The following is an 8,552-nucleotide window of genomic DNA, read 5'->3' as shown; positions in this document are numbered from 1 at the left end:
ACACTGCCAGTTCAGACCTGCTCCTCAGCCAGCTAGAGGTAACTGCCAGTTTCATCAGTCTTTTCTGCCTGTTTCAACCTGCCAATGCATTTCTGCTCCTCTCCAAATATCGTTCCTAAAAATTCACCACGGCAGATGATAAACCACAGAAGAAAACCCAAAAGACTAACAAAGACAAACCTATGAAACTGTGCTAAAAAATGTCCACAGTGCTCCAAAAATATGGCTCTTTCCAACACTCATCACACATGCGTCTGTTGTCTGGGGCCTGATCACTTGTCTGCTTCCTCCACATGCTTCTATATGTCTCCCAGAGCCTTGAAGAGCTCCAAAACATTATCAACGAGCTACACCATGCCTCTACCTCTGCAATGACCTCCACTCCTAAGCAGGAAACTATAGAAAGCAGATCATTAATAAACCAAGAGATATTTTATTGATATAACAAAGTTAAAATATGCATACAATAGCCCAACACAGGCCGTGTTTCGCCCAACTGGGCTGCTTCAGGGGCTATATAATAATTCTCCACTACCAAAACAGAAATATGCTCATCCAGAAATGCAGAAACAATTGGTTATAGACCTGAGGTCATACAAACAGCCTCTTATCTCCAAATGTGCACATTTTTTTCAGGATATCGACTGTATATTTGCTCTCATCAGCATATTTCTGTTTTGGTAGTGGAGAATTATTATATAGCCCCTGAAGCAGCCCAGTTGGGCGAAACACGGCCTGTGTTGGGCTATTGTATGCATATTTTAACTTTGTTATATCAATAAAATATCTTTTGGTTTATTAACGATCTGCTTTCTATAGTTTCCACCTTGGAGTTTGCGGATCATCTGCCCCTTTGCTTTCTTGGACCCTCCACTCCTAAGCAGCCTCAGGTACAACCTTTTACTGTAACCCAAGGCTCAGTTGTTGCCGCCATTCCACCCTCTAAACTGTCATCTGGCAAAGCACTTACCGCTGTTCCTCTCTTCAAAGAACACTCCCCGACTATTGATTGTTCTGCAGCATTACTTCCCACATTAGCTGCTGTCTCTGTGGTGCACCACCCTATGCCATGATCCTCCAGATGCAGAGATAGACACTAGCACTGCTGTAGCACAGACAGCTGTCACTCGTTCCATGGCACGACCCTCCAGCATGCCAATAAATCAGGAAGCCCGAAAGCATCATCCATCACTGCCCCTCAGCCCAGCCATAGGGCAGACAGCCTTCTGACATCCTCAGGAGCTGCCCCTAGACCTGACTCTGCCCGGCACACTGGTAGGACTTAAAGCTCACACAGAGGCTACGTCAATGCCCTATCTATCTCCCAGAGCAAAGACAAAGGAGTGAGCTCTTCGAGCACAGCCTCTGCCAGAGTACTGACTGCTCCTCACGCTCTCCTCAGCGCTGGAGCAAGCGCAAACAACATGAAAGCAGCAGGCAGCACAAACCCTATGCACTTCAAACTGACAGCAGGCGCAGGATACAGAGAATCGTCTACCTCAGGACATCGCTCTCACCATAGTCCAGGTCCTGGTCTTCCACATGAAAATGGCCAAGGCACTCTTCCCCTTCTGTGTGGGCCCACTGACATCTTCTCCAATCTCTCCAGAGACTACTCTATAAGACGACTCAGAAAGATGAAGACAGGCGAAGAGAAGCTGGAAAGCAAAGAGGCAAATGGAAGAAAAGATAGCTAATATGGTAAAATTGGAGGATAAGACCTTTTTCAGATATGTAAGTGACAGGAGGATGTACCATAATAGCATTGTGAGGCTCAAAAGCTGAGGGAGAGAAATATGTAGAAGATGATAAGGATAAAGCTGAAGAAAACAAATGCTAAATGGGATGGATGTATGGTAGACCAAGACCCGTTTACGGAGGACTGTGTTCGTGAGGAGCTTGCCAAACTAAAAGTAGACAGAGCAATGGGGCCTGATGGGATACACCCAGTGCACTTTTTCAAATGCTAGGCCACCCTTCAGGGGTGGGGGTAATCACTGAGGGACCCTCCCCACAATAGCCAGGCCCCCTGCAACCAGTCACAGAACCTATGACAAGGCAGAATTGGTGTGTACAGCCTGAGCTCTTTCATTAAAACTTGGGGACCATGCGTCAATTTTAGCAGGCAATGGAAAAGGTGCCGGTACTCAGTACCCCCAAGTACCCCCTCAAAAAAAAGCCCTGGATACACCCGAAGGTGCTCAAGGAACTCGGAGAAGTTCTGTCGGCTCCGCTTCTAAACTTACCCGCCCAATCACTTCCTTCTTCTTCCCCTTACTTATTCTCTACACATTACTAATTGTATCTGATTTCCTGGAATGACAATATCATAACTAAACTACAGTATGTAAGCCACATTGAGCCTGCAAATAAGTGGGAAAATGTGGGATACAAATGCGATAAATAAACTCTTTAGAGTTCACCTCAGCGCCTTATCTGCCTACCATGACCCTCTGCAAGGCAAACCTCTTTCTCTTTAGCCTCCCATACCACACCTTCAAAAATCACATCTGAAACACCAGTCCCTCAACGAATGCATTTGAGTCCATTCTTTTGTTTCTTATTTTCACTACTATATATTTTAGAGATGACAAGCTGTACACACAAGAATGAGATGAATTGTTATTCTACTTTGATTCTAGATTTCTAATTACTGTGATTTAGCAAATGTTCATGACGACCCAGTTGTGGGAATGGTCAGCCTGCTGTCCTCGGAGAATACCTGCTACAGGTATCTATCTTCATTTTGCTCATGTTTGATCTGTTCTTACTGCACACCGCCTTGAGTGAATTCCTTCAAAAATGCGGTAAATAAATCCTAATAAATAAATACGAAAGCTAGTCATGTGTATTTCCTGAGCCTGTGCTGTACACTCATGTTAGTGCTGAGGCCAGAGCAGTCACAGCTGCTACCAGAGGAGCGTCCTGTGCAGGCAGATCTGCTCATGTACCACTTTCATCTGCTTCCTGCTGCTCCGTACAGATTTATTTTCCTGCTGTATTTCCAACAACAGGGAACGGAAAAAACTTGTTTTTCCAATTTCTGTACACAAAGAAGAAAAGGCATTCCTGCTGTTCTATGTAGGCAGCTGCCTGGAGCCGGCAACTCATAATTTCCCTGAGCACGGAGCACTGCCGGTGTGAGCTGAAAATATGGAGACAATTTGGGGTCTCTTTAGAGCCAGACTGACTTTTCACAGCATGTTTTAATTAGAAAAGAGTCTGTCATCAAATCTCAGCTGTGCAATGGAAAAATGCTACCAGCGAAGGATAATAAGGGGGGGGGGGGGGGTAAAAGCTGTTCAGTCCTTTATTTAATTGTGAAACTGAAGAGGATAAAATTAGAGGTTTGACCTTAGAAGAAATCACTCACGCTTCATGTAGGGAGCAGGAGCTGCAACAGTGAACAGCAGAGCTCTGGGGAGGGCTGGCGTCCTTCTCTCCCCCAGGACCCTTTCAGCTTCACAAGCCTCTTCCAATAACTTTACTTTCCTAAAAGGCTCTAAATTAAAGGCAACACTGAAATCAATTTTTCAGAGCTGTGCCGTGTGCGAATGAAAACGTAGGAACGATGGTCCATCTAGCCCAGTATCCTGATTCCAAGAGTGGCTAATCCAGGTCACAAGTACCTGGTGGAATTGCAAATATTAGCAAGATTCCATTACACTAATCCCAGGGGCCATAATGATAAAGGGGGTTAGGGCTCATCAGCTTGGAAAAGAGACGGATGAGGGGAGATATGATTGAGGTCTACAAAATCCTGAGTGGTGTAGAATGAGTAGAAGTGGATCGATTTTTTTATTTGTTCCAAAAGTACAAAGACTAGGGGACACTCGAGGAAGTTACATGGAAATACCTTTAAAACGAATAGGAGGAAATATTTTTTCACTCAACGAATAGTTAAGCTCTGGAACTCTTTGCCAGAGGATGTGGTAACAGCGGTTAGCGTATCTGGATTTAAAAAAGGTTTGGACAAATTCCTGGAGGAAAAGTCCATAGTCTGCTATTGAGACAGACATGGGAAGCAACTGCTTGGCCTGGGATTTGTAGTATGGAGTGTTGTCACGATTTGGGTTTCTGCCGGGTACTTGTGACCTGGCTTGGCCACTGTTTGGAAAACAGGATCATTATCAGTTCATGATTAAAACATCAAACATGATATTATATACTTGATCATGGTCTTTCTTTGGTGTTTCTGGGACATAGACCGTAGAAGTTCCCCTGCTCTCTCTTTATTGTTTATTTCATTTGTTACTGGAGTTGCTGTCAAAGCACACTCCAGCCTATCCAAATCCGTCTTGTCATTTGCGGGACACAGACTGTAAAAGTCTGCCCAGCACTGTCTTCATGTTCCAAATTACTGAAGTTTCTGTCAAAGCCCTCTCCAGCCCATCCTAAATCGGATTGCAATATGCAGGACTCGGACCGTACAAGCTGCCGAGCACCAGCGTTACTCCTAAGACTACCACCCCACAACCTCAATTCATGTCCTCTAGTTTTACCACTTTCCCTTCTCTGGAAAATATTTGTTTCAATAATAATATATTTCAAGTATTTAAACATCTATATCGTATCTCCCCTGTCCCTTCTTTCCTCTAGGGTAACATAGTAACATAGTAGATGACGGCAGAAAAAGACCTGCATGGTCCATCCAGTCTGCCCAACAAGATAACTCATATGTGCTACTTTTTGTGTATACCCTACTTTGATTTGTACCTGTGCTCTTCAGGGCACAGACCGTATAAGTCTGCCCAGCACTATCCCCGCCTCCCAACCACCAGCCCCGCCTCCCAACCACCGGCTCTGGTACAGACCGTATAAGTCTGCCCAGCACTATCCCTGCCTCCCAACCTGAGTATATATACTCAGGCCTTCCAGTGTCTTCTCATATGTCTTTTGGGGCAAGCCCCATAACATTTCTGTTGCCTTCCTCTGGACCACTTCAAGTCTTCCTACATCTTTACTACTGGCAAAAGTACAAATGAGAATGGAGTGGATACAGCACCGTTGGCGGAAGACAGTGTGTATGAACAACTTAAAGATCTAAAGGTGGACAAAGCCGTGGGACCGGATGGGATCCACCCCAGGATATTAAAGGAGCTCAGAGAGGTTCTGGTGGGTCCTCTTAAAGATTTGTTTAATAAATCCTTGGAGACGGGAGAGGTTCCGTGGAATTGGAGAACGGCGGAGGTGGTCCCTCTTCACAAAAGTGGGGATAGGGAAGAAGCTGGAAACTACAGGCCGGTAAGCCTCACTTCGGTTATTGGAAAAGTAATGGAAGCCATGCTGAAGGAAAGGATAGTGAATTTCCTGGAAGCAAATAAGTTGCAAGATCCGAGACAACATGGTTTTACCAAAGGGAAATCGTGCCAAACAAACCTCATTGAATTCTTTGACTGGGTGACTGGGGAATTGAATCAGGGACGTGCTATAGACATAATCTACTTAGATTTCAGCAAAGCTTTTGACACGGTTCCCCACAGGAGGCTCTTGAATAAACTTGACGGGCTGAAGATAGGACCTGACGTGGTGAACTGGATTAGGAACTGGTTGACGGACAGACGCCAGAGGGTGTAGGTTAATGGAATTCGCTCGCATGAGGGAAAGGTGAGTAGTGGAGTGCCTCAGGGATCGGTGCTGGGGCCGATTCTGTTCAATATATTTGTGAGTGACATTGCCGAAGGGTTAGAAGGTAAAGTTTGCCTTTTTGCAGATGGTACTAAGGTTTGTAACAGAGTGGACACCTGGGAGGGAGTGGAAAACATGAAAAAGGATCTGCGGAAACTAGAAGAATGGTCTAAGGTTTGGCAATTAAAATTCAATGCAAAGTGATACATTCAGGGAGTAGAAATCCACGGGAGACGTATGTGTTAGGCGGTGAGAGTCTGATATGTACAGATGGGGAGAGGGATCTTGGGGTGATAGTATCTGAGGATTTGAAGGCGACGAAACAGTGTGACAAGGCGGTGGCCGTAGCTAGAAGGTTGTTAGGCTGTATAGAGAGAGGTGTGACCAGCAGAAGAAAGGGGGTGTTGATGCCCCTGTATAAGTCAATGGTGAGGCCCCACCTGGAGTATTGTGTTCAGTTTTGGAGACCGTATCTTGCAAAGGATGTAAAAAGAATTGAAGCGGTGCAAAGAAAAGCTACAAGAATGGTATGGGATTTGCGTTACAAGACGTATGAGGAGAGACTTGCTGAACTAAACATGTATACTCTGGAGGAAAGGAGAAACAGGTGATATGATACAGACGTTCAAATATTTGAAAGGTATTACTCTGCAAACTAACCTTTTCCAGAGATGCGAAGGCAGTAGAACGAGAGGACATGAAATGAGATTGAAGGGGGGCAGACTTAAGAAAAATGTCAGGAAGTATTTTTTCACGGAGAGAGTAGTGGATGCTTGGAATGCCCTCCCGCGGGAGGTGGTGGAGATGAAAACGGTAACTGAATTCAAACATGCGTGGGATAAACATAAAGGAATCCTGTTCAGAAGGAATGGATCCTCAGGAGCTTAACCGAGATTGGATAGCAGAGCCGGTAGTGGGAGGCGGGGCTGGTGGTTGGGAGGCGGGGATAGTGCTGGGCAGACTTATACGGTCTGCGCCCTGAAGAGCATAGATACAAATCAAAGTAGGGTATACACAAAAAGTAGCACAAATGTTTATCTTGTTGGGCAGACTGGATGGATCATGCAGGTCTTTCTCTGCCATCATCTACTATGTTACTCAAGTTACTATTTACAGCACTCCGTCTCTCTGGAGCGACACGCCTTCTCTGAGCTGTTCAAAACAGCCATGCTATAAAACCCCTCCCTGCCCTCGGTACGCCACTGTATTTTATTGAGATATAAATCTTACCATTGTTCCAGTTTTATATATCATTCGGTACAATTTTGGAAATCTCTTCCTTTGAAGTTAAGGGTGGTGTCCTCTTATTCTAGATTTGATGTAGTCTTTTGACTAAATTACTGATATGATATAGTTTGGGTTAATAATATAGTTGTGTGATCTTTGTGTTTTCCTGGTGATGGCCTAGCTTTTACTTACATTGTAATCCGCAATGATCCTTTGTGGGTAGACAGTGGAAACTATTATACTCAATACAAAAAAGTGTCTGCCAACCTGGAATTGCTCGTTTTTATACAAAAGTATCTTAACATTTTATGCGTTCCAGGTCGTCATATTGTGTTTGACACCCACTCCCCCTGAAAAATACCTCTGCATCAGGCAGAAAATGGGAGAATTTTCAGGGAGGTCACTCAAGACAACAGGGGCTGAGATTGTCAGCCTGGTGGGTGGATATTTGAAGGGTCAGCCCATGGGGGCAGGACCAAGAAGTAATAAAAGGGAATTCATGGAGAAAATTCAGGTCTTTGGTTGCCGAGACACTGAGCAAAACAGGAGGATTTTACAGTGGCTGATGATTGAAGCCTCTGCCACAGGGCAGTGGGTGCCTGCAGAGTGTTCCCGACTAGGGAACAAAGAGGAAAAGGCACCCCAGGTAGGAGTGGGAGAAGGAATACCTCATTTCTGGCAGGACTTTCATCGTACATGTGAATGCCCCGTGTTCCGGGAGAACTCGGTTGATCATGTGGAGATGACTGTGAACCTATAAGAAGTCTATGGGGACATTACTAAGTACGTTCTTCTAGTTGCAAGTAGAGCAGATTTGAGGTAGAACTGAACTGTGATTTTGAATGCCCTGATATCAGGGGCGTAGCCAGACACCCAAGTTTGGGTGGGCCTGGACCCAAGGTGGGTGGGCAGAACTCCGCCTTGTCCTACAAGTAATTTGGTTTCTCCCTCTCTCTCGCCTGCATGCCATATGGCCTTTCAAACATCCCCTCTCCCCCATATACCTTTTAAATAGTACTACTACTACTACTACTTAGCATTTCTATAGCGCTGCTAGGGTTACACAGCGCTGTACAAGTTTAAACAAGGGGAAGGACAATAGCAGATTTTCACCGGCAGCAAACAGTTGTTGGGAATTTTTGGCTGGTGGGGCTTGGGGTCCCTGCCAGCCACATTATAGATGTGCTGCTACTTGGTGGGCCTGAACCTAAAGTGGGTGGGCCTGGGCCCACCCAGCCCACCCTTGGCTACGCCACTGCCTGATATCATTTGGAGATTACGTTTGACACTGTGTTCCATCTGAAAAAAGCCCTGAAAGTTTATGAACTGTTTTCAAGTTACTATTAGTAAAGCAAGTTGAAATTGCAATTTTGTGTGTGAATGAAATAAAGAGTGCCCAGAAAAAGAATACCCTTTGGCCTACCAGGATTTAGCCTGGCCCCAGTCTCAGTGGCGTACCAAGGGGGGGGGCAGTCCGCCCCGGGTGCACGCCGCTGGGGGGGGGGGGTGCTGCATGCCTCTCTGCTCCACTCGTTCTGTGCTCCCTCTGCCCTGGAACACTGTTCCAGGGCAGAGGGAGCATGGAATGAGCGAAGCCAACAGGCACGCGGCACCCCCCCCCCCCCCCCCAGCAGGTAAAAATGCACCCGGGGGGGTGGCTTTTCGCCGGGGGTGGGGGGTCACACTGCACCCGGGGT

This window comes from Microcaecilia unicolor, chromosome 2 (assembly GCF_901765095.1).
Source record: "Microcaecilia unicolor chromosome 2, aMicUni1.1, whole genome shotgun sequence".
Taxonomy (NCBI): Eukaryota; Metazoa; Chordata; class Amphibia; order Gymnophiona; family Siphonopidae; genus Microcaecilia; species Microcaecilia unicolor.
Note: the sequence above shows the minus strand (reverse complement) of the source record.